The sequence below is a fragment of the Petaurus breviceps genome, unplaced genomic scaffold (genome assembly GCF_028583685.1).
Source record: "Petaurus breviceps papuanus isolate PSGF00001 unplaced genomic scaffold, PetGlider_PUasm1.0 90804, whole genome shotgun sequence".
Classification (NCBI taxonomy): Eukaryota; Metazoa; Chordata; class Mammalia; order Diprotodontia; family Petauridae; genus Petaurus; species Petaurus breviceps.
Window position 1 is genome coordinate 17,646,782 of NW_027187348.1, and position 27,554 is coordinate 17,674,335.

At 36.8% G+C, this 27,554-nt stretch overlaps 1 long non-coding RNA gene and 2 pseudogenes across 1 annotated transcript in view; 2 read left to right on the forward strand and 1 right to left on the reverse strand.

Annotated features, from left to right (window-relative positions):
* The window catches only part of LOC138147665 (cell division cycle-associated protein 3 pseudogene), a 55,849-nt pseudogene extending 39,861 nt beyond the window's left edge, over positions 1–15,988 (reverse strand).
* On the forward strand, positions 15,978–16,685 carry LOC138147739 (tumor necrosis factor alpha-induced protein 8-like protein 3 pseudogene; annotated as a pseudogene).
* A 3,384-nt stretch (positions 16,686–20,069) lies between these two features.
* The window catches only part of LOC138147740 (uncharacterized), a 67,341-nt gene continuing 59,856 nt past the window's right edge, over positions 20,070–27,554 (forward strand). Inside the window, exon 1 of the long non-coding RNA XR_011164872.1 lies at positions 20,070–20,329. This is a non-coding gene — a long non-coding RNA (uncharacterized lncRNA). The remainder of the gene's footprint in view (positions 20,330–27,554) is intronic.

The following is a 27,554-nucleotide window of genomic DNA, read 5'->3' on the forward strand; positions in this document are numbered from 1 at the left end:
TCTTCTTCTTCTTCTTCTTCTTCTTCTTCTTCTTCTTCTTCTTCTTCCTACTTTGACTTCTGCTGCTACTTCTACCACTACTATGACATCCACTATTACTACTAATTCTACTTCTATTAGTATAACCATTACTACTAAAACCACCTACTACTACTGCTGCTGCTTCTACAACCACTACTATCACTACTAATACTACTACTTCTACTGCCATCACCACCACTACACCACATTAAAATAATCTTTTAAACACCAGTATTCTCTTCATGACGTTATTTTGCTGGTAATCATGGAACACTCACAAAGACAAAATCTCTGAATAATTCTAATGTGATTCTTTAAAAAAAAAAAAGAGATGGATGGTGAGCCTAAATAAACTACAATAAATTACCAGTAATAACTTGTGTGCAAAAGTGACATAAAAATTGCCTAAGAGTATGTATATTCGTGGCTAGAGTTTAATAAAACTAATGGATACCACTGAGACAACTTTCATGGTGACCTGGTGGCCACGAATTATTAAAATATCTAGATGACAAGTTTCTGATAATTTGTTGGCTATCCTATTTATGGGGAGGATAGATAGATAGAGATAGATAGATAGATAGATAGATAGATAGATAGATAGATAGATAGATGGATAGATCGATGGATAGATATCACATGGGATTTCAAAGCCAAGACAGCTCACAATCAACATTGCTGGAACGTGTAACTCACACATTCTTTGAGGTAGGAAAACACTATTTTTTTTAATCTCTACATAATCACACAGGCATGCACAAGCACACAATCTCAATTTATTTCCCAAACACTTATTATTTTGTGTTATTATTCATTAATTTTTCTATGAGTAAAATACCATTTTAATTATTCCTGCATATGTATATGCTTATATATTTTTTCTCAAGTTAAATTAAATTATGGCCCAAATTTGGGGAAAAATCAGGGCATTTGTTATATGTGAAATGTATTTATAACATTTTATTTTGAAAATCATAATTATCACTGAATATCAAGAGCCTGTTTAGATCTTCTAAAAAATTTTGTAATTATCAGCTAAGATTATTATTACCTATATGATCAATCTTAGAAAAAAGCTAGTAATTTATCATGTAACCAGCTTGAGCAGGCAGTTGTCTGTTGTTGGTTGGGTTGGATAAGCTTAACTAAAAAGTGTCTCATCTCTTGAAAAGTCATATTATCCCCACTAATAGTCCTTAAAAATGACCAAAAGCTTTGAATGCAAAAGGAATGATTTTGTTTCTATGATTCAGAGGATTTTGAGGAAAAAAGGATATAAAGACTGGCAAAAAATGAGAATAATTCTTTATTGTTTCACTAGACAAAATCAAGGGGAAGGTACACACAGTTTCTGCTTGCCCTTATCTCTTGGGCTTGTTCTTTTTTATATGTTAGTTAAAGCAATGACTATCAATAGGGGAGGTAGAACTATGTAGTAGAAAAAACAGTGTATTCAAAGCCTGTTATGGATTCTTCATCTTGCCAGTTTGCTAAATTGATTATTTGTTTAAATTAATTTTACTTAGCTCTTTATGGCATGCTGAATACACATTCAGATCATTTGGAAAAGGGGGGTAATTTTATTTCTTCTTTACTTATCATCATTCCCTCACTTTATTTTTTTTCATGATGTTGACATAGTTAGCATGTCAAAGAGAAGTGTTGACAGTTGTAGCAGCAAGCACCCCAGCATATCCAGGGTGTCTGCCTGGTTCTTAGATCTGCTTTTCTAAAGGAAAGTAACTCAAAATGGGTTAACGAGCTTACTTTAATCAATCAAACATATGTTGTTTACCCAGTTCAGGGGGAAAAGGTCAGCACCCTGAACTTCGGAATATACAGAGGTTACAAGCATAAGTTACAAGAACATTTCAGCAGACAGGCTTCCAAACTGTCCGTACCAAATCACAGTTATCAGAGAGGGAAGCATCAACATCTGGGTTTTCAAAGCCGGAGGGGTCTCAACAATGGCTGCCCAGAGTCTCATTTGGTCAAATCACAGAACACTTTTCAAAGTGAGCCCCAAAACAAAGCCTCACAAGAGAGTTTATAATAGCCTTCTCCAGGCTCAGAGAATGTAACAACCTTCTTGACCCACTGCCCAATCACAAAATCTCCTGAGACACAAGTCTCCCACCACAGGCTCCAGGTTCACTTAAGCCTAGGGACAGGGAAGATCTTAAAAATTTACATTCCTATAACAATAGTACACATTGATATTACAGGCTTGGGTTTCTTGGAAATAATTATAGTTTATATTTTCCTACAATAATAGTAGATCTCAGAATTGACATAAAATTTGTATACTAACTACTTTATCTTTTTTAAGAAAAGGCATATACACATACACACACACACACACACATATATACACACACATTATATATGTGTACATATGTATGGGTATAAATATACATACATGCACACATAGATATGTGTGTGTAAAATGTTACCTTAAAATGATAAAGTCGTTTACAAAGTATATGTCAGTTCTGAGATTGTGTGCTTGTGCATGCCTGTGTGAGTATGTGTGTGTTTCAGAAATAGGTATTGTATTTTGTCAAAAACTTTCTACATTTATTGATCTAATCATATGAGTCCTCTTGATTTTATCATTAATATGTATAATTAAGCTTAAAGTTTTCCTAGTATTAAACCAACCTTTCATTCTTGACATAAATCAAATCTGGCCATAATATTTTATCTTTTGATACACTGTTTTATTCTCTTTGTTATATTTTGTTTAAAGTGTTTCCATCTATGTTCATTAGGACATTGTTGTATAATTTATTTTTTTCTCTTTTGTGTCTGCTTGGGTTATGAATGACAACTATGTCTCTGACATAGAAGGAATATTTGGGAGAATACCTTTTTGTCAGGATGGTTTAATCTTCTTTTTTTATATTTTTAATAATTTTTAAATTCCTAGTATTTTGTTTGCATCACCAATTTATTATTGTGTTTCTCTTTTTTGTTAATGAAAATACCTAGATAAAATTTTGCCAAAGATCTATTTTTATTATGCCCTAAAATTTTGGTATGTTACCTTGTTTTTGATTTGATAATTTTTTACATTTTTTATGATTTGCTCTTTAGCAATTCTTTTTCATTGATGCTTCATTTCCCATTAATTTTTAATATTTTAATATGGATATTTATTTTCTGTAATTTTATCACATTGTCATTAATAAATTACACATGTAATATTTCTGGTTGTTTTGCATCTCTTTGTGTATTTTGGCAATATTTTAAACTTGAATACAATATCTGTGAGATTTCAGGCAAGATACCTAAATTCTTTGCACCTCAAGTCCTTAATCTAAAAAAATTGGGAGGTTTAGATGATATATGTTTTCTGCCTCTTAAAAAAAAAAGAAACCATTATACTCCCTCCTAATCTTTGAAAACTGAGAAGGTTGACTAAGAGAATACCTGTGATAAAATCTAATCCCTATTCATCTCTTCAAAGTAATGTCAAATATACCAAGCAAAAGAGAATAAAGGGGGAAAAAAACAATGAGGACAAAAATAAAAAATAAATAAAAGAAGAGAAAATACTGTAAGGAAAATATTAAAAACAAGCCTGTGGGGGTGAAGGGGGAGAGCCAAGATGGTGGCATAGAAGCAGGAAAACTCTGTGAGCTAACCCCATAACTATGTGAAATACCCATAAAATATGACTCTAAACAAATTTTAGAGCTAAAGAACCCACAAAGTGACAGACAGAAACAAATGTGCCCCTGAAGGAAGCCCAGAAGGCAGACAGAAAGGGTCCATCACAACAAGCTGGAAGCTGAGCCCAGCACCACATGAGCTTGTGCTAGTTTTAGCCCCATGGTGGCACCAAACAGCAGTGGCTGGATCAGACTTCAGGGGAGTGGATCACCAGCAGCTGTGGAGGTTTTGAGAAATATCAACCCATAAATGCCAAAGCCAAAGTAAAAGGTCAGTGTATAACTCTGTTGGAACTGAGTGGGGAGACAGAGGGAGTATGGTCAGGCTTCTGTCCCCAGAGCAAGAAGTGGCAGACATGTGGCAGCCATGAAGCCGCCTCCATGTGGTTGCTTCAGAACTCCTGGCCTGCAGATTTTAAGGGGGCCAAGCAAACATTCAGAGGGTAATTGCTCTTGCTTTAACCTGCCTGCATCTGGATGGTGGTCTTGGATGGTGCTCCTGAGGTGTGTGACCAGTGAGCCAGAGCTCATAGGGGCTGTAGAGATGGTGCCAGCAGCTGTGAATACATAGATATATGAGTACTCTTTCAAATAAAATGGAAGTAGATTGCCCATACCAACTTGCTTAGGCTTATGCAGACCTCCGATAGAAAGAAGAGGGAAGGACTAAATTGAAACATATGAGTGAAGTAGTTAGCTTCTTTGTTTTACTGTCTTATTCTGACACACCAAATAGAACCCTGGGATACTTATAATTGCATCCCTTGAAATATGCAGTCTCTTAAAAATAAAAAATAAAAAAACAACTAAAGGGGCTGCTTGGTGGCACAGTGAGTAAAGCCCTGGCCCTGGAATCAGGAGGACTCGAGTTCAATTCTGGCCTCAGACACTTAACACCCACACCAAAAAACTACCCATGTAACCTTGGGCAAGTTACTTAGCCCCAATTGCCCTCCAAAAGGCAAAAAAAAAAAATAAAAAAAACATAACTAAATAGCATAGAAATGTGATTTGATCAAAGAATTCATTCAACTTTATATTTTAATTATATTCTATTTATTAAAACTGTATATTATATATGCACATATGTTAAAATTTAGTAATAATTTTCCCATTTTTGATCTAGTTACTTGATTGTGAGAGTTATAATTATTTACATTCTATAAAATTGTAGTAATCATCTGTACTACTCTTTTTATTTTGCTTCCTCTTTATTCCCTCCTTTATTTATTTGAATACATTGCCTTTTTTGCCATTGTTATTCTTTACAGTATACGAGTCCATTATCTTGATATACAATGATCTATTCCAAAACCGTAGACAGAGTTTCCACCACCAAGCATTTGCTACTAAAAATAATTTTTCTAAAAACTGTAATATATTTTTTCTTATTATCAATTAACTCTTTGGGGCTACAAGCGCACTGCAGGATATAGATCCGGTAGGATATATGGACTTTAGGTGAATTTCTAGTTCAGTACTCTCTTGGAAATCTTTCAATTACAAATTTTTAAATTGAAGATATTGTTCCACACTCAAACAATAAAGTCCATATGTGTGGAAGTCTTCACTATTTTCTCTTGAGTAAAATTATATTCATCAAACAATAAGCATTTTAAATGCTTATTATATGTTAGGCATAGTCTTAGGTTATGGGGATATTTTTTTGTTGCTGTTTGTTTGCTTCTTTAAAGAAAAAGTTTGTGAGCTAATATTTGATTAAAGGATAAAATCTCTGTCCAAGGAAATCTAAAAAAATAAAATTTTGTCATTGATGGTTTAAAGATCCATAGAAGTCAAGGCAGGGAAAATGATGAAATGAGCCTCCTAGTGTCTTTTTGGAGGATATTTTAAATTTATGCTTATGCTGAATTCTTTTTTTTTTTAGAAAGCCCTTAAGGATTCTTATGCCCAGAAAAAATGAGTGATTAATTTGAGTGAGGTTTGAGATACTAAACTGCTATATGGTTGCTGTCTATAGATGGCTTTAATTTCTTCATCTGAAAACTGCCAGTTCATATCCTTTAATCATTTATCAACTGAATATGTGTGTATAAAGTTAAAGATGTATTAATTTTAATAAATAAATAAGGAATATAAATTTACAATTTATATTCTTATAAACTTGGCTCAATTCTCTATATATTTTGGGAATGAGACCTTGAGCAGAGTTACTGGCTGTAAAAATTGATTCCCAACTTTCATCTTTCTTTCTAATGTTGTTTGCATTGGCTTTGTTTGTGCAAAACTTTTTCAATTTAATTTAATCAAAATCATACATTTTGCATTTCATAATGTTCTCTACTCTTCTTTAGTCATAAATTCTGCCCTTCTCCATGAATCTGACAGGAAAACTATCCTTTGCTCTCCTAATTTGCTTATAGTATCAGTTTTTTATATCTAAACCATGCACCCATTTTGACTTTATCTTGGTGTATAGATACAATGTGGATATATATCTTGGTATAAGATACTGGTCTATGCCTACTTTATGCCAGACTATTTTACAATTTTCACAGTAGTTTTGTTAATTAGTGAGTTCTTTATCCAGAAGTTGGCATTTGGGAGTTTAACAAATAGTAGATTACTATAGTCATTGACTATTGTATCTTGTGCATTTTACCTTTTCTAGTGATCTATCATTACATTTCTTATCCAATACCAAGTAGTTTTGATGATTGATGCTTTATTATACAATTTAAAATCTGGTATGGTTAGGTCACTTTCTGTTGAATTTCTTTTCATTAATTCCCTTGATACTTTGGACCTTTTGTTCTTCCAGATAAATGTTGTTATTATAGTTTTTCCAGGTCTATAAAATAAATTTTTAGTAGTTTGATTGGTATGGCACTGCATAAGTAAATTAATTTAGGTAGACTTGTCATTATTATTTTAGGTTGGCCTACCCACAAACAACTGATATTTTTCTAATTATTTATATCTGTCATAATTTGTGTGAAAAGTGTATTGCAATTGTGTTCATATAGTCCCTGGATTTGTTTTGGCAGGTGCGCCCAAATATTTTATAATACCTACAGTAACTTTAAATGGAATTTCTCTTTTCATTTTCTGCTGTTGGGCTTTGTTCATAATATAAAGAAATGCCAATGATTTTTGTGGGTTTATTTTATATCCTACTACTTTGCTAAATTTGTTCATTGTTTCAAGTGTCTTTTTGGAGGATATTTTAAATTTATGCTTATGCTGAATTCTTTTTTTTTTCAAAATAGTTTTTTTTACTTGATTCTTTAGGATTTTCTAGGTATACCATCATATCATCTAAAAAGACTAATAACTTTGTTTCTTCTTTGACTATTCTAATTTCTTCAATTTCTTTTTCTTTTCTTATTGCTAAAGCTAACATTTCTAGTACAGTACTAAATAACAGTAGTGATAAGGAGGATCTTTGTTTTACCCCTGATCTTATCAGAAATGCTTCTATCTCAATCCCATTACATATAACACTTGCTGATGATTTTAGATAGATGCTACTTATCATTTTAAAGAAATCTTCATTGATTGCTAGGCTCTCTAGTACTTCTAATAGAAATGTATGGAGTATTTTTTCAAAAACTTTCTCTGCATCAGTTGAGATAATCAAATAATTTGTTAGTTTTTTTTGTCAATATGGTCAATTATGGTGATAGCTTTCCTAATATTTGCAGGGTGATAGCCCTGCAAAAAAAAATGATTCTATAGTTTGGTTTCACTTCCTCTGTTTTCTTATCTTGCCAGTCAATTACTTGACTTTTGAACTCTTTGCCATGGTAGAACTGTGCTTCCAGGGTGGAGAGTACTACGTCCAAAATTTCTGGGGTTTTATGAAGTTGTTGTCAGAACTTCTAGGCACCTGCCTCAGAACTGTGAGAAGGACTGCCTCTCCACAGCCTCAACAATCTCTGCCACACTAGCATCCCTCACCCCAGAACTGCCACCAAAGACTGAAACCCAGATCCAAGCAGGGAAAAGCAAGTGAATCCTTCCTAGTGTCTGCAAAGAAATTGCAGCAATTGCCCTCTGGTCAGCCACTTGGTCCCCCCATGATTTGTGGGACAAGAGTTTTGGAAGCAGCCACTGTGGGAGCAGCTGCAGATGGACACCAACTCCACCACTCTGGGGGCAGAGGTCTAACTGTGCTCTTCTCTCACCCAGTTCCAACAGAGGTCCCCACTGATGTTTTACTTTCCCTTTGGTTTTTATGGATTGGGATGTCTGGAAATAGCCACAGCTCCCAGTGATTCAGTCCCCTGAAGTGTGCTCACGCTGGTCTGTGCCACAGTTCTGGGCTGGTGTGGGTCATGCAGGACTATGCTCTGCTTCCATCTTAGGGTGATAGACCCTTCCTGTCAGCCTGCCAGGATGCCTTCAGTAGTATATTTGTTTCTCTCTGTCACTTTGTGGGTTCTGTAGCTCTAAAATATGCTTAGGGTTATTTTTTACAGGTATTGGAGGTGGTTGGAGTGGGAGCTCAATCAAGTACCTGCTTTTACTCCACCATCTTCACCCTTCCCAAACCTTCTTCCTTTAGCAGGGCAAGAATGTACTATAGTCTTCAAGGTGACTCAACCAAGGTCAACCACATTGTATCAAAGTGGGGACCATCATTCATTGGCTTCCTCTTTGTTTCCATATGTACAATAAAGCAAGTTGCATATGGTATGGAACAAAGTTTCCATATGATTAAAATGGGTCCTGATATTCAATCATCAAAATGTCACAGAAAATACGAAAGTAGTTGTGTTGATGCTGCAATTCCCAGATTCTTTACACGAGGCATCTTTGCTCTTGGTTTCTTCCAAATATAACAAAGAAGAGTTGTTGTTTTTTTTTTTTTCATTAGCTTTATGCCAGTGTATATCCTCATCCAGAATTCTCTAATTACTACTCCTTAGGGAAGTTTGTTGAATTAACAGAAGTGTTATATTTTTATTATACTACCCCAGAAGGAAATACATTTTAAATAAATTGAATACATGAAAGTAAGGTCAAACTTAATTCTTCCTTCAATTCATGTCTATATCATTAAGCTTTGGATATTTTTCAAAAAGGAGTGAAATTTGTGTTTGTGACAACATTTCTCAATCATACCCAGTCAAAACAATTCTGACTAATTCACACATTCTGAAATAACCTCTAAAAAGTAATTATTCTAAAAGGGAAATTCATAACACAAAGCACTACCAATGATAGCAGGAAATTTGATTCTTAATGAAAAAAGCAATTCCATTAAAAAATAGTCAAACAACTACCTTAATAATTGATTTGTCAAAACTGAAGCAAGAACAGTGGTTAAGGTTTATTGGGTGGATGTATCTGCAGAGAAATTTGTACAAATTAGAAAAATTACTTAGAGAGACATCAATAAAGTATATAAAAATAAAGATATAGGTTGTTCTCTCCTACAGATAATTAAATATAACATCTTTAATAACTGTAAGAAAATATACATAATTAAGCAGACAACATAATGGTATGCTCAGATACCAAAATAACATTAGTTTGAATAAAAATGTTTTCTGCTTTTCCTGTTCAAAAACACCAAAATGAACTGAAAGAAGAGGCTTGATTGGACATTCAGATATTTCAATAGAATAAGGAAATTCTGTGAGTTTTTAATTCTGTCATTTAACAATACTTCATAACCCAAAGGACATAGGTTTAATCAGAGGTTCTGAAATGTAAATGAAGTTCTCACAGTTGTAGATCAAAGACAAGGGAGGAAAGAAAACTCCTCTGAAATAAGTCTCCGAGGAATCAAGAAGAATTAGACAAACAGTTCTTAACTGAAAAAAAAAAAAGCCATCATAACACCAATTTCCCTAAGTTTATCTTAAGCAAGAGAACCCAGAAGAAGCCTAAAGACAATACATGGAACTGATGAAGATTCTTGCAGTGGTTTAATGCATTTGATGTTATGAAGGCTGATTTAGTGCCCAATTCAAATTGCCTTGATAAGGTGTAGACTAAAAAGACACCAACATCAAAAGGATGCTTAACTCTTTGATGGGCCCAGGAGACACAATCCCTAAATGCTTATTTGAATTACTTACTGATTGCTAATTCTAAAGAGGCAGGTTAATGCTTATATCAGTGCAAAGACCAAATTAGAGACGGGTGACTTAAGATTCATTTAAAAAGCAATCAACTTTGGAGTCTACTTTTAGAGCCCTGGTTATTAGGGAAAGAAAGAATGGAAGTTATGCTATTAATTCCACTGCAGCTCTGTTGCCAGATATAGATAACAATTCATCATGACTACTAGAAACTAAATTGAGAACTGCAACAAAATCACTCTATCAGGGAAATTATTGTGGAAGATATTGCCTTATTCATTCTGTCTGAAGAAAACATTTTTAATTAACATGTTGCCTTGATAAATAAGTCATTGGACTTCCAAGTTTCTAGCAACAGAAGGTTGGGGGAAAGGAGCATTAACAGAAAAATCCCAGAATGTTATTACTAAAAGAGCATTGGCCTTAAAGACAGAAAATCTGGGTTCAAATCCTGACTCTGATGCTTAGTACCTGGGCAAACCTAGTATATGTGTATTGACATTTTTCTAACATATTTATATTTCATAGTATTATATCAGATGCATTTTGCTGCAGAGAAAAAGGAGAACCAACATAAGAATTCTAGGCTTACATCTTATTCTGGCTCCTCTAGTGACCAACAGTAGCTTTTTCTATTTGCACGGGCTTTGCAAGTCAGTTAGCCAACTAGAAAATAAAATGATAATTGATAGAACATTCACTTGTTCAGCAGACATTAAAGATATTCTAGAAGAAATATGGTAGAGTAAATAAAGAGGTGGCCTGAATTCAAGGCTTGTCTGTGACACATGCTGACTATAAGATCCAGTGCAACTCTCTTAATCTCTCACTGACCCAGGTAGTTGTTTAAAACTATTTCTTGACAGAGCTGGTGATAATATTCACTGGTAGAGGGTGGCTCCTCAAGAGTTCCCTTCCTACACTGATGAAATTATAGTGCTAGTAGAAAAAGATATTACAACAAACACTCCATAAAAGTACTACCCTCATGCAGAATCATGGTTTAGAAGAATTCTACATTTTTTTACAGTTATGTCAAATGGTTCATAAGCCCCAACTGGTGCTTTCAAGTAAGAAAGGCTTTGAATAAAAATACAGTGTAAACGTTTTGTCAGCTTTCTGATGACAGGGCTATTTTAGTCAAGAGAGGATCATTATTAGGATCACTACTAGGTGATGAATTATTTGTTCATTATGATTCATAAAAGAGATAAAAATACAAAAATGAACTCAGGTAAGAGGGAAAAAAACGTTTTAATAAAGAGACCATCTATTTGAGTGTGAATTGCAGTCACATTACCAAAAAGATTAGGTAATTTCCCTGATCCACAAAACCTCTCAAACTTCTCCAAAATAAGGACTATGCACAAAAGATTAAGCAATTTCATCAACTCCATGTGTAGGAAACCAATAACTGCAAAATAACAATAAACTAAATAAAACAATAAACTAAAATCAAAGAAGGTTAATCCCTTTAAGGTATTCACTCTATATTCCATCCTTTACTAGATAACAAACTCTTGTAGAAGTATACAAGCTGACTTGCAAAAGACCTCAACACTACCCAAACCTAGGGCAGCTAGGCGGCACAGTGAATAGAGCACAGCCCTGGAGTCAGGAGTACCTGAGCTCAAATTAAGCTTCAAACACTTGATCACACTTACTAGCTGTGTGACCTTGGGCAAGTCACTTATGCCCAATTGCCTTTAATTCCCCCTGGTGAGGGGGAGGGAACAAAAAACACTACCCAATCCCTAACCTGATCCCAGTGTGATGGAAAGATAAAAGGGACAACCTAGATGAAGCTTAGACTTTATCACTCTTTCTTGGAACAGTACTCAGCTGGAGAACTGAGTAACAAAGGAAGCTTAAACAGGCTGCTAGTATATATGGTATGGGTAGTGCTCCACTAAGCTAAAGGAAAATGCGATTAATGACTAACTGAGCCAGTTCCGTTCACTCTAGAGTTAGCCTGGACTACCATTTAACTAAAGTCAGAAAAAGGGAAATAGCATGGAGGCAATTGATATCTAGAAGAGATGGAGGACATTAAAACAGAAGAGATTTTAGAGCAAATGTGTGTGTGTGTGTGTGTGTGTGTGTGTGTGTAAAGCACATAACTAAACATAAACATAAACAATAACTAAACGATCAGGGACATAAGAAAATTCCTACACTGTGGCATTATTTTTAACCTCATTATCATCTAAAAGCATTGATAATCCTAAGGGGGGATCACAAGAGAAACAACATCAAGGCAGGGAATCTGCAAGTCAATAGCATAGAACATTATTTAGAAAGAAACCAAGAGGGGCAGTGAAAAGATGGCAGAGTAAAGGCAGGGACTCACCTGAGATGTCCTCCAAACTCCTCCAAATACTTGTAAAAATTACTCTAAACAAATTCTAGAGCAGCAGAAGACAGAATGAAACAAATTTCCAACCCAAGACAACCTGGAAGGTAGACAGGAAAGGTCTGTCTGTTTCACCAGGCTGAGAGAGGAGCACAGTCCTGCACAGGCTGAACCAGCACAGACCTGGTCCCAGCAAACCTAGAACAGGCTGTAGGGGACTGAATCACTGGCAGTTGTGGTGGTTTCCAGACTTCTCAAGCCACAAATATGAAATAAAATTTGAAGGTCAGTAGGACAAGTTGGTTAGACAAGGGTGAGAAAGGAGCACAGATATTATGGGAATGGGAATCTGAAGATCTTCCCTGTCCCTTGACCCCTCCATAGGCTTAAGTGACTCTGTGAACCTTCCCTGATTTGAAAATATGCTCTGCCCCCTGATAGGCTGACTGTGGTCACATAGAGCCTGTGTCGAGAGGCTTGTTTTGCAGGAATGGCTACATTTTGTTACTTCGTGATTAGGCAGTGGGTCAAAAGGATTGTGACATTCTCTAACCCAGGAGAAGGCTATATATACCCTGATGTGAGGTTTTGCTTTGGGGCTCACTTTGAGAAGAGTTGTGTGATTTGACCAGATGAGACTCTGGACCCCCCAGTTTTAAAAGCCCATATGTTGTTGCTTCCCTCTCTGGTAACTGACTAGGTATGGATGTAATGGTCTGAGAGCTGGAAGCTTGTCTGCTGATCTGTTACTCTGACTCTATTTGTTGTCTGCTTGTATTCTCTGAAGTTGGGGGTGCTGACCTTTTTCCCCTGAACTAAGTAAATGATACATTTTTGATTAAAGCTAGATTGGTCATCCATTTTGAGTTACTTCCCTTTAGAAAAGGAGATCTAGGAACCTATGCTAGCAGCCATCCTGGGTATACTAGGGTGCTTGCTGCTACAACAATCCAACTCTGGCCCCAGCACAGCCTTGGACACAGAAAACCAGGAGCAGGCCTTAGGAGTGACTGAATCAACAGTGGTCATGTGGTGACAGCAGGAGCAGCAGTTACTTCCAAAGCTCTCAGCCCACAGACAGTAAAGGGATTGAACAACTGATAAGAAGGAGATTAGAGCGGTCTCTTTGCTGGCACTGAGTTAAGACTCTGTTGTTTTGCCTATACTTGGATCGGGGTGGTAGTCCTGGGGCAAGGAGTAGCACTGACACAGCAGAACTTGTGGCAATAGTGGAGAGGGAAGTCTTCTCCCAAATCCAGAGCAGAAAAGAGTGCTTTTAGTCAGACACAGACCAGAGCACAGGCAGAAGATCATACCACCTTTAAAGAACTGAAAAATGTGAGGTCCCTAGAATTATCTCTGACAACAACTGCACAAAATCTCTGAAGCTTGAAGCAGTATACCCTCCACACTGAAAGTATAGCCCTGCTTTAAGAAAAAGTTAAAGAGTCAAGTAATTGACTGGGGAAATGAGAAAACAATGGAAAAAAACAGAGATTATAAAAATTTACTTTGGTGACAAGGAAGATTAAAAAAAAAACACTCAGAAGAAGACAACAAAGTCAAAACTCCTACACTCAAAGCCTCCAAGAAAAATATTAATTGGTCTGATTCCATGGAAGAGCTCAAAAGGGATGTTGAAAATCAAGTAAGAGAAGTAGAGGAAAAATCGCAAAGATAAATGAGAGTGATGCAAGAAAATGATGAAAAATGAGTCAACAGTTCGAATGACTAAAAAAATAACAATAACTCAAGAAAAGAACACCTTAAAATATACTAACCCAAATGATAAAAGAGGCCCAAATATCAATGAAGAAAAGAATGCCTTGAAAAGCAGAATTGCCTAAATGGAAAAAAAGCAGGTCCAAAATCTCCCTGAAGAAAATAGTTCCTTAAAAATTTGAATGGAGCAAATGGAAGCTAATGACTCTATGAGAAATCAAGAAATTATAAATCAAAAGCAAAAAAATGAATAAAAAATAATAGAAGACATGTGAAATATCTCATTGGAAAAACAACTGACTTGGAAAATAGATCCAGGAGAGATAATTTAAACATCATTGATTTCTCTGAAGGCCATAATAATAAAAAAAAAGACCATAGACATCATCTTTCAAGACATTATCAAGGAAAACTTCCCTGATATTCTAGAATCAGAATATAAAATAGACATTGAATGAATGCACCAATCACCTTGTGAAAGAGATCCCAAATGACAACTCCCTGGAATAATATTCAAATTCCAGAGTTCCTAGGTCAAGGAGAAAATATTGCAGTCAGCCAAAAGAAACAATTCAAGTACTGTGGAATCACAATCAGGGTAATGCAAGATTCATCAGTTTCATTAAAGAACTGAAGGCCTTAACATATCCTATTCTGGAAGTCAAATGACCTAAGATTAAAACCAAGAATCACCTACCAGCAAAACTGAGTGTAATCCAGGAGGAGAAAAAATGGATATTCAATGAGGTAGAGGAACTTAATGGCACAAAGGGAAGTCAATATGAAGGGATGATATCTGAAAAATAAAATTAAGGGATGAGAGAGGAATGTACTAAAAGAATGGGAAAGGGAGAAGTAGAATGAAGTAAATTATCCCACATAAAAAAGGCAAAAATCTTACTGTGACCGAGGGGTGGATGGTCTTTGTATTTTCTGCTACTCCTTAAATATGACTATAAGATGTACTGAATGATATGTTTTGTTTAAGACTCTGTGTCCACCTTAGTAATAAGTTGTTATGTTATATTGTCGTGAATGTTATACTTTAGTTTCTTGAATGTTATGCTTTAGTTTATTGCTAAATAAATGGACAGTTCATTATACTATGAGATTAGACTCTTAAAGTTATTCACAGCAGCAGTCCTCAGAAGAGCTGCTGTGACTGACTTTAGAAAGAGGCAAGAAAAATGTTTTTACAATGGAGGGGAACAGGGAGGAGGTGAGAGGGAATGAGTGAACTTTATTCTCATAGGAATTGGCTAAAAGAGGTAATAACATATACACTAAATTGAGCATGCAAATCCATCTTACCCTACAAGAAAGTAGGGTGAAGGGGATAAGGGCAGATTGGGGAAGGGGGTAATCAGAACCCAACACTTTTGAGGATAGACAGGGTGAAAGGAGAGAATAGAATAAATGGTGGTTAGGATAGGATGGAGGGAAATATAGTTAGTCTTTCACAACATGACTAACATGGAAGTGTTTTGCATGCCTACACATGTGTAACCTATATCTAATTGCTTGCCTTCTCAATGAAGTTGGGTGGTGAGGGAGGAAGGGAGAAAATTCAGATCTCAAAGTTTTCCAATGAATGTTAAAATTGCTTTTACATGTAACTAGTAAGTAAAATACACAGGCAATGGGGTATAGAAATCTTTTTTACCCTGTAAGAAAATATAATTGGAAGGGGATTAGAAGGGGTGGGGGTGTTAGAAGGGAGGACAGATTGCAGGAAGGGGTAATCAGAAGTAAAACACTTTTGAGGAGTGACAGGGTGAAAGGAGAGAAAGAATAGAATAAATGTGTGTAAGGGGAATAGGATAGAAGGAAACATAATAAGCAATAAAAAATTGATACTTCTTTCGCTGGCACAGACTGACCCAGAGCTGCTCAGCTCTTCTCAACCCTGTTGTGCAGTTCTCTGGGGAGCCCAGCTGCGGGGGCACTGCCCGCGCTTGGATTCCGGGGCCGTTCCCTCCTAAGCCGCAGGCGCTGCCGCCTCCGCCTCTGCCGTCTCCCCCTCCTCGGGAGTTGCGCGCACAGCAGAGGCACCCCCCAGGATGCCCGCAGCCAGCCAGACTGTCAGCAGGGCGGACCGGTAGACAGGAGCCCCCGCGGAGGGCGAGCGGCCAGAGGGAGCGCGCTTGGAGACCGGCCCACAGCATGGATTCGGATTCCCAGGAACTGAGTGAGGGTGAGCCTGTCTCTGCCGCAGGCCCTGAATTATTTAGCTCAAAGAACCTTGCCCTTCAAGCACAGAAGAAAATTCTAGTAAAACCATGGCCAATATGCTTATCGATGACACCAGCAGTGAGATCTTTTGAGCTCTACATAGTCAAAGAACACACTCGCAACAAGAAGGAAGCCCACAAAATCATGAAAGGATTAATTAAAGTGGCTATCCAAATTGGGATCCTTTACCGAAACAGTCAGTTCAACCAAGAGGAGATGCAGATCCTAGAGAAACTCAGGAAGAAGCTAAATCAGACAGCCATGACCATGGTGAGCTTCTATGAGGTAGAGTACACTTTTGATAAGAACGTGCTTTCCCAACTCCTGAATGAGTGTAAAGACCTGGTGCATGAACTGGTGGGGAGGCACCTGACTCCCAGGACCCATGAACGCATCAACCATGTCTTCAATCACTTTGCAGATGTGGAATTCCTCTCTGCCCTCTATAGCCTGGATGGAGAGTGCCGACTCAACCTCAAAAAGATCTGTGATGGAGTCAACAAATTGCTGGAGGAAAAAATTCTTTGAATCATTTCCCTCCATTTTCTCTTTCTTGATTTAAAATGACAGTCACTGAGTGTCTCTGATGAGAAATAACAGCAACAATAACAACAATGAAACAAAAAAAAATTGATGTAATTTTCTCTTTTAGAAGCCTCTTTTCTTTAAGATATAGAGAATTTTCTCAAATTATAAAAATAAGAGCCATTCCCTAATTGATAAATGATAAAAAGATATAATCAGTTTTCAGGTGAAGTAATTAATGTCATTGACAGTTATATGAAAAAATATTCTAACACACTATTAATTGGAGAAATGCAATTTAAAACAATTCTGAGGTAATAACACATACCAATTAGATTAAAGGACAGAAAAGGTAAGTGATAAATATTGGAAGGTATGTGATAAAAAATGAGGCATTAATGTATTGATTGTTGTGAATTGATTAAACCATTTTATAGAGCAATTTGAAACTATGACCAAAGGGTTATAAAACCATGCATACATTTTGAGATGGCAATACCACTGTTAGGTCTGTACCCCCCAAAATATTGAAAAACAAAAAGGAAAAGGACATATGTGTACAAAAATATAAATTAATAACAGCTCTTTTCTGGGACTAAAGAATTAGAAATTGATGGGGCAGAGAGGTGGAACAGTGAGTAAGAGTGCCGGCCCCAGAGTTGGGAGACCTAGGATCAGTTCTGGCGTCAGATACTTAACACCCACACAAAATAACTGGCCATGTAACCTTGAGCAAGTTATTTAACCCCAATTGCTTAGGGGCGGCCAGGTGGCACAGTGAGTAAGACCCAGAATCGATTCCAGCCTCAGATACTTGGCAACACCCACACAAACATAAATGAGTAAGTTACTTAACCCCAATTGCTTATGAAAAAAAAGAATTAGAAATGGAGGGGATCTCCCATTAACTGAGGAATGACTGAATAAGCTTTCATATGAGATTATGATAGAATACTATCATAATATAAGAAATGATAAGCAAGATGCTCTCAGAAAAACCTAGTCTAGACTTAGATGGACTGATGCAAATTGAAATGTACTGGATAAAATGTGACAGAAATATTGTAAGATGATCAGCTGTGAATGACTTAGCTATTCTCAGCAATACAAAACTCCAAGACAATTCTGAAGGGCTTAAAATGAAAAATGTTATCCATCTCCAGAGAAAGAACTGATGTTATCTGAATAGAAAATGGAGCAACTTTTTTTTTACTTTCTTCATTTTTCTTGAGTTATTTTTTAGTCAGTTTTCTTTTACAACATGACTATTATGGATATGTTTTGCATAACTACTAATATATAAACTATATGGAATTGCTTGCCTTCTCAATGATGAAAGGGTATAGAAAAAGAGGATGTGGGAGAATTTGGCACTCAAAGTTTTAAAAACAAACTTTAAAAATTGTTTTCATATGTAACTGGGAAAAGATTGAATACGAAATAAATGCAAAAAAGATAAAGAAAACAAAATAGATGCCTTTGAAGCATTAATTCCATATGGAATTCAGAGAGTAAAGAAGTAACTGATAAGTATAAAAAGTATGAAAAAAGAAAAAACTAGGTAAGACAGAAAGAAAAAATAGATAACAGAATGAGAGAAATATTTTTAAAAAGACAAAGAAAATGAAATTATAAGCTAACCATTACACAAGCAAACTGTGAGAAAGTGGAATGTTATTTGTTCACTAATTTGGGAGAAAAAAAGAGGTAGTTATTAGAAAACTTGATAAAAAAGAAGAAAGAACCAGGAATTAATATGTTAAGCAAAACTCCAAAACTAGGAAAAGGAGTAATATATAGGGAGGTAAAAGGGGCTTGAGATTAAAAGGAAGAGAACTAATGGGAATTAGGTTTCCTTAAAATATTCTAATAGAAAAGTAGAGACAGAGGGGCAGAGCCAAGATGACAGAATGGAAGAAGGAACTTTTCTAAGCTCCTCCATGAATTCTGTCACTAAACTTTAAAAAGTGAATCTGAATGTATTTTACAGTGACAGAACCCAATGGGAGATGGAGTGTGGCAGATTCCCAGCCCAGGAGAGTGCCCACATAGGTCTTGGCAGGGGGAGCACAGAGTACACTGGGGCTGAAGCAGCCCAGACCTGAGAGCAGACTACAAGAGAGTGAGAAGAAGCTCCAGCCAGCAGACTTACCCATACCAAGAGCAACTGGCAGCTGTCTCACCACAGGATGGAGGATCGGTCAGAGCTGGTTAGTAAGATAAAGCACAGGGCCAGAAGCAGCTACAGAAGCTTCTCCTGGGGATACCAGCCCACAGCCTGGTTATTTAAAAATCACCTACCTGATCTTCCTGGAGCCAAGATGGTGGAGTAATCCCCAGGTGCTCTGATCCCCGCTCCCTGACCAAGAAAACCCAAAGTAAAATTCTGAATTAGTAGAAAAAAAACCTGAGGCTTGGTAGTAAAGTGTAAGGGAAGGAAGGGTGTAACTGAAGCAGTATGGAGTCTGAAGTGAAAACCAGGGGCTGTCCCAACAAGCCCCACCTCTGCTGACCACCAGGAACTCCTGAAAATTCAGGGGAGTGGAAACAGCAAGAGCTAACAACACAAGCCCAGGTATGCCTTAGCACCACCAGGGGAATCTGCAGACACCAGCATTGCAGGCCATTAGCTTCTAAGCTGCCTAGGCTGTAGCCCATAGGCACAGAGGTGGAAACCTGAAGTGTCCAGACCACCCCTCCCCCACAGGTTACTATGTGAGCTTCAGGGTAACTCAGGGAAAACACTGAGAGTCCTAGCCTTGGCATCAGTCTAGACACCCAGAAGCTATAGCACACAAAGTTAACAATTAAACCTATACCTCCCAGCCTGAGAAGCATGGTACATCTGTACCCCTGTGATAGTAATGGCATTTAAAGATTCCCCTGTATTGGCTTGAGTTTTCAAATTGATTGTGTTAAAACCCAGAGTTTGTTAATCCCACCTGTGGGATGGACTTGTTGACTTAAAAAGAGAGACACGAACTGGGAGGAGCGGGTGACGTAGATTTGGAGAGACAAGAGAGAGGCAGAAGAATTTTTTGGAAGCAGCACCCTCGTGGAGGCAGAGAGAGAGACTGAGAGGATTGCAGAGGGCCATTTTGAATTGCCCTGGACTTTTGAGACCTGCCCCTGGAGCTGCCAAGGACTGAGGAGACATGGCTGTTTGGCTGGTACTTTGTCTGTCTGTTTTGATGTTGTTTTGCCAGATTTGTCCACTGGTGAAAGACAGTCCTTTTGTTGAAGAAGTCCTGGAACCTGGCTGTTAGCTAAGAACTCCTGAGACTGTCCTGGAGACAGAGAGTGAATACTGTCCACTAGTGAAGGACAGTGCTGTTGTTGCAGGGGTCTGGGAACCTTTCTGTTGGTGAAGAGCTCCTGAGACTGTCCTGCAGACAGAGAGTGAATACTGTCCACTGGTGAAGGACAGTGCTGTTGTTGCAGGGGTCTGGGAACCTTGCTGTTGGTTCAGAAGCCCTGAAGAAGGATTTTCTTGTTGTATGTTTACAGAAAGCCTGGGAGAGGGTTTTGCTAATGTTTTCAGGGGTTCTAGGACTGTTCTGCAGACAGAGGATGAATTAATGAAGAGACTGGCAATGTATCTTGTGGCCTTGCTAAGCCTTGTCTCCCCAGGAACTAAGATTGCTGAGAACTTGCCTCATGTCAAGATGAAGAAAAGACCTCCATTTGGGTATTAAGTGCTGTCCTTAAACTTGATGTAACTCTGGGGTAGCTTCAATTGTGATCCAGGGGTGGGGAACTTTTGACCTTTTTGTGTTCTATGGTTGAACAAATGAATGTACTTTACTTAGATTGGAAACTAATCTCCATTTGAGAAGAGGGGCTTTGTGATGGACCAAATGAAGATACAGCCTAGGGGTGGAGTAGTATTTAGAACAGGGACTTTGTAATTGATTGAATGAATGGAAGGTCCTGGGGTGGGGTAGTACTTGGAGATTATTTAATCACACTTAGTAAATGCTGTATTTTGAATGATGTCATGTTTTGATCTTCTCTGTTCTTGGTTGGTCACTGAATAAAATGGAGAGCACCTATGCTGGTATTTTGAACCTTGGGAAGTTACCTTTCCTTGGCATTACATTACAACCCCAGAAGCAGAAATCTACTCTAGAAATTCAGCACATAGGCAATCACAATGGGAAAGAAGGAATCTGTGAAATCAATAATGATATAATCTTATTATAGTGAGCAAGAAAAACCAAATTCAGAGGACAACATGGACTGTATACTCACACCTGAGACCACAGAAGAAAATATGAACTGGTCTCAAGCCCAAAAAGCATTCTTGGAGGAGCTCAAGAAAGACTTTAAAAGCCAAATTAGAGAGGTAGAAGATAAATTTAAATCTACAGTGACCAAATTGGGAAAAAAAAAATATCACTGAAGAAAACAAATCCTCAAAAAGTAAAATTAGTGAACTGGGCCAGGAGGTTCAAAATCTAACTGGAGAAAATAACTCCCTAAAAATGAAAACTGAACACATGGAAAAGGAGCTTCAAAAAATCATTGAGGAAACTAATTCACTAAAAATTAGAATCAAATTGAAGTGTCAGTCAAACAAAACATAAAGATTGAAAAATGAGAAAAAAGGTATAAAACCGGAAAACAACTGAACTTGAGAGCAGATCCAGGAGAGATAACCTAAGAATTATTGGTGTACTAGAATGCCATGATGAACAAAGCAGCCTGGATAACATCCTCCAAGAGATTGTCAAAGAAAACTGTCCTGAGGTACTAGAATCAAAGGATAAATAGTTACTGAAAGAATTCACCAGACTCCTGAAAGAGATCCCAAATTGAAAACTCCAAGAAATATAGTAGCCAAATTCCAGACTTACAAGGTGAAGGAGAAAATACTGCAAGCAGTCAAAAATAAGCAATTCAAATATTGTGGAATTAGAGTCAGGATTACACAGGACCTAGCAGCTTCTACATTAAAAGATTAGAGGGACTGGAATTTGACATTTCATAGGGCAAAAAATCTTGGACTGAAACCAAGGATCAACTACTCTGCAAAGCTGAGCATAATTTTTCAGTCAAGGAGATGGTCATTTAACGAAATAGGGGACTTCCAGACTTTCCTGATGAAAAAACAGAGCTCAATGGAAAATTTGACCTCCAATTACAAGATTCAAGAAAGACATAAAAAGATAAACAAGGAAAACACACACACACACATACATGCACACATGCAGACATGCATAGATACACAACTTGGGATTCAATAAGAACAAACTGTTTACATCCCTGTGTGAGAAGTGGATACCTGTCAATACTGAAATTTATATAATTTTGGCGAAATTTAAAAGGGATATACATAGAGGGTGTGGGTATAAATGACCTAATCTGGTGATAAAAAAAACCCTTAGTGTACAAAACGGTTGTAATGGGAGAAAAGAAAGGATGAGGAAGAAAAAGGTAAACTATGTCACATGAAGAGGCAGAAAAACATACTACAGTAGAGGGGAAGGAAGGAGGGAGGAGATGAACATCATATGAACTTTATTCTCATTGGTTCTGGTTCAAAGAGGGATCAACATAATCAGTTAAGTTTAGGTTTCTAACATGAAGAGACACAAAAACTCATTATAATAGAGGGAAACAAGGGAGGGAGAGGAGCACTGTATGAAATTTAATCTCATCAGTTTGGTTTCAAGGAGGGAATAGCATACTCCATTAAGTATAAAATCCATTGTTCCCCACAGGCAGTAGGAGGAATAAAGGGGGAGGGTGGTTAGGAGGGAGGGAAAAGTAGTAAGGGGAAAGGGTAGGCAAAGGGGGGCACAGGGAGGGAATACTGAGGGAGGTGGTACTCAAAAGGAAAACCCTTAATGGGTACAGAGAATGAAGAATCAAAAGCATAAACAGGGGAGGAAATAGGATGGAGGGAAAGAAACAGATAGTAACAATAACTCTGAATGTGAATGGGATAAACTCTTCCATGAATTGGAGGTGGATAGCAGAATGGATTAAAAACCACAATCGTGCAATATGCTGTCTACAAGAAACACATTTTAATTAAACAAGGGGATACAAACAGGGTAATGGTAAAAGGCTGGAGTAGAATATATTATGCTTCAGCTAAAGTTAAAAAAAATCAGGGGTAGCAATCTTTATCTCAGATAAAACAAAAGCAAAAATAGATCTAATTAAAAGAGATAAGGAAGGAAACGATATTCTGCTAAAAGACAGCATCAAGACATAAGCAATATCATTACTTAACATATATGCACCAAGTGGTATAGCATGCAAATTCCTAGAGGAGAATCCAAGGTAATCAAAATTAGAAATAGGTAGCAAAACAATACTAGTGGGGGACCTCAACCTCACCCTCTCTGAACTTGATAAACCTCACCTCAAAATAAACAAGAAAGAAGTTGAGGAGGCAAATAGAATTGTAGAGGGGCTAGACATGATACATCTCTGGAGAAAATGAAATGTGGAAAAAAACCTTCTTCTCAGCAGTACAGGGCACATACACAGTAATCAACCATGTACTAGGATATAAAAACCACACAATTCAGTACAAAAGCAGTTCAAAAGAATTTTGGGACAGCAAATAAAAGATATAAATTCACTTGGAGACTTAACAATCGAATCTTAACTATCAAGTGGACCAAAGAACAAAACATAGAAGTAACTAATATCTAAGTGAATTAAGATGGTAATAATGATATAACAGTTTAATATACACCTAAAATAGTGGTCATGGGAAAAATCTCTCTCTCTACAAGCATTCATTAGAAACATTAGGACATGATTAATTGAATATGTATTAAAAATAAAAAGCTATAAACAATCCTAAAATAATCTCAAATGAGGAGAAACTAACTAGAAATCAAATGCATGTGTATAAAATAAATGTGCATGTGTGTATACATACATATATACAAACTTATACATATATACATATACACATACATATGCATACACACACGTTATGATAAATAAACTTGAGGCAATGTGTACATAAAAAAAGAACATAGATTTTTAGCCAGAGGACCTGTACTCATATCTGCCTCTGCTGCTTACTTTTTTTTGTAACCTGGAGCAAGTCCTTTTAACTATCTGTGCCTCAGTTCCTTCCTCTTCAAAATGAAAGATTTAGATTAGATGATCTCTAGGTTTCACTTTTAATTCTAATTATACAATCAGTTCTTTGAGGCTTTCTTTCACTTCCATATTGATGGCTGTAGAATTATGTCAGATGGGATCAAGATTTCTCACAATTTTTTAAAATAATCTATAAACCTTAATTTAATTCCTGGTGCTGTTTTGGATAGAGTGCCAGATGTGGAGTCAGGAACACCTGAGTTCAAATCTGATCTCAGATACTTACTAGCTGAGTGACCCTGAGCAAATAATTTAATCTTGTTTGCCTCACTTTCCTCACCTGTAAAATGGACTGGAGGAGGAAATGACAAACCACTCCATTATCTTAGCCAAGAAAACTTCAAATGGGGTAACAAATAGTCAAAAATAACTGAAAAATAACAAAACCCTTACCACTACTTATTTAAAAAAATGTTTATGAAAGTTTATATATTATACAATAATCTGATATTCTACAAGAATAAGTAAACTATATTCATAGGGACTCTCATTAAAAAGGAAAAGAAAAGACATTTTAAATTACAATGAAGTGGAAGGACAGACCAGTTCTCCTTGTAGAGGATCATATTGGAAGAGTTGGTCACATTGCTCACTCAAAGGCAGCATAAAGTCTAATTTAATCAGATATTTTGAAATTTTCCTTTGAAGATCCAGTTTAGGAAAATGTGAACAGATGGTATTAGCAACTACTATTGAAAAACAAGATGAAGTCAGATCAGAAAAATTTGTAGTGGACCTAACCAGTACAGTTTGTCTAAAAATATTGATCACCTTGAGCTGGAAAGAAAGCAATCAGAAGAAGCTAACAGTGTACAAAATTGATAAAGATAATAGATAAAAAGGAGCAAAGTAGGTAAAACATTCTTGTTTTTATCCTATAAAACTCTTTAAATAATAACTTTCTAATAGCACAGTTTGGATAAGTTTGTCAGTGGGATTTCCTCTCTGTATGCGTGGGGAAGTGAAGACAATCATTTGGGTAACAAGAGCTTCTAGGTGTCTAGAGAAGGAAGGTTACTATAAAAAAAAATCTGGGTTAGAGATAGGAGTGTTGTGGGGGGGGGAGGGGGGTGTTTTAAGAAATGAGGGAATGGTTTAAGGACATCTAGTAGGCAAAGTTCTACTTTGTAACATGATCTGCCAACTCACTCTAGTGGTTTGTATAACCAGAGAGGCAACTACAGTGAGGGTTGCCTGTGGCACCACACCTCAAAAGCTATACCATTCTAGCCACCACAACCAGTTTCCCCACTAACAGTCAATTAGAAGATAATCACCCCCACACACACACACACACACACATACACACCTTACTCAAATGACACAGCAAGAATTATAGTTTTAAAATCTTGCCCTCAGGGTGGCCAGGTGGCACAGTGAGTAAGAGCGCAGCCCTGGCATTGGGAGACCCAGGATCGGTTCTGGCCTCAGATACTTGGCACCCACACAAAAAATAACTGGCTGTGTAACCTTGAGCAAGTTACTTAACCCCAATTGCTTTAAACTAATAATAAAAAAATAAATAAAAATAAAATCTTGCCCTCCTCAAAAATGTGAGAACTCTTTCACAGTTACACATCATCCCAATGGAGAGACTGGGAACTCATAATTCTGGAATTACAGGGCTTCAATGTCCTTTCTTTCTTGAAAACTGCATGGTCCTAATACTCTTTCTTTCCTTGCAGACTCATCATGAAGTTAAATGATAGACGTGAAGTCTCTACTGGACATGCTGTTCTACCGGTCTTGCCTAGCCTCAAACAAGGAAGTTCTGCTTGATTGAGTTCTTTAACTGAACTTGCTCTTCATAGAGCCTAAGCTTCTCTCCTGAATGAGCCGGTCTTTTGTACTCTCCAAGGCTTATTCTTAAATGGCAGCTGTAGTTCATCACCTCCAGTCTCAGGCTCAGCTGCAATCCTAGTTTGTGGTATTGTTTTGCTCTTTGAGAAAGAACAGACTCTTAAGGCAGGACTGTCAAAAACCTTTCCAATTCTGTTCCCTCAGGCCCTCAGATTTGGCTGGTCAACTCCCTGGTGATATGGAGCAGAAATTTAGCCTTCTCTTTTGACAACACCACTTGGTTTGTGTTAATCCAGTAAAGTTCCCAAATTTTCATTATCTGAGTAGGTAATAACCAGACAATGAACACTTACCCAATAAATACTAAATAGTGCTGACATTGAGGGATATACTTTTAAGCTTTAACTTTCAGATTTTCCTATTGGTCTATGCAAATGTATGCCTAGGGAAAAGGCACAGGGTTGATTTATGCTCTGGGAGCAAAATCATCATTTATGCTGGACTTTTCATATGCTAATCAAAATAATATCTTATATGTAGTATAAAATAGCTTTCACAAAGTTTTATATCCTTCACAAGGCAGAGGATAAACTGATCACATATGAAAAGGGGTTCTTCATCTTAAGTAACAAATTCATTGTGAATAGAACTTACCCTTATATCTCATGGTCTCTGTACTTAGCTTTTAGAACCTGACAATATACTAAAGTATGAAATATTCATACATACAATAACTTTTCTAAAATTCCATGATATCTTACATTTACATCTTGTGTAAAGGTTTACAATGCACTTTATAGACCATGAATGATAAAAAAGCATTTTTCTTCCTCTCACCCTGCCTATCTTTCTCCCTCTCCCCCTCCTTCCCTTTTCTCTCTCTCTGTTTCTCTGTTACTCTCTCTCTGTCTCTGTCTCTCTCTCTCTCTGTTAATTAACTCCCTATTTTGAAGAGTTAAGAATGCAAATATGAAAAAAATAACCCCTGTCCTCAAAGACCTTATAATAAAGGGAGACAACACACATATAAAAGTACAGATTAGAGAGAGCTATTTTGATCCACAAGACAGTGGGGACTTAGGAGAAGAGATTAACATATATCTTCCAGAAATAATGCAAAAAAATTATTTTATCATAGTAATGGAAATATAGAGAGGATTTCAGGTGAGCGTCATCAAAGCAAACTGAGGCCTGAAGTCCAAAAGGTAGAAGGAGAAGCAATAAATAACAGTGTCCTGAAAACCCATAGCAGAGCTAATGTCAAAGAGGAGAGGGCGAGCAATAGTATGAAATGCTACAAATAGCTCAAGAAGCATGATGACAAAAAGGAGTCATCATATTTGGGAATTATGAAGATCTTTGGTAACTTTGAGGAAGGCATTTTCAATTGTGATGAGATTGAAAGCCACATTGCAAAGATCTGAGAGATAAATAAAGAGGAAATAGAGGCCATGTAATTAAACATTCCTCACCCTCATCTCCCTTTCCTCCTCCCAAGAATTTGGTTGTAAAATAGAGAAGAGATATAGAATGATAACTTGGAAATGTGATAAAATCAAATGAGAGTTTTTGTTTTGTTTTTGAATCTTTAAGATGGGAGTGTTTGTTGGTAGCAAGGGAGGAACACATAGGTAGGGAAAATAAAATTAAAGAGAAAGACATGGAAAGACAAAGATAAAGTCAGAAAGAAAAAAAGAGACATTGATACAGCAAAAGATAGAGAGATGAAGTGAGATTAAGGAACTGGAGTAAAGACCAGGAGATAATGTCAAGGTGGTATGAGATATAGAGAAGATAAGAAGAGAGAACTCTTGATGAATGGCTTCTATTTTTAGTAAAGCATTGAATCTTTCAAATGAGGCGGTGAGGAGAAGAAGGTGAGGACAGGGAAGCATGGATAAGAGGAAAAGTTTTGGAACAGTTACTTTGGGGAATGAGATAAGTAATCCATTAGGAATGACTAAAAATAAATCAAGTAAAAACAAAAAGAGACAAATTGAGTTTAGATGATACAAATTTGTAGTGGAACCAGTCAATCCTATT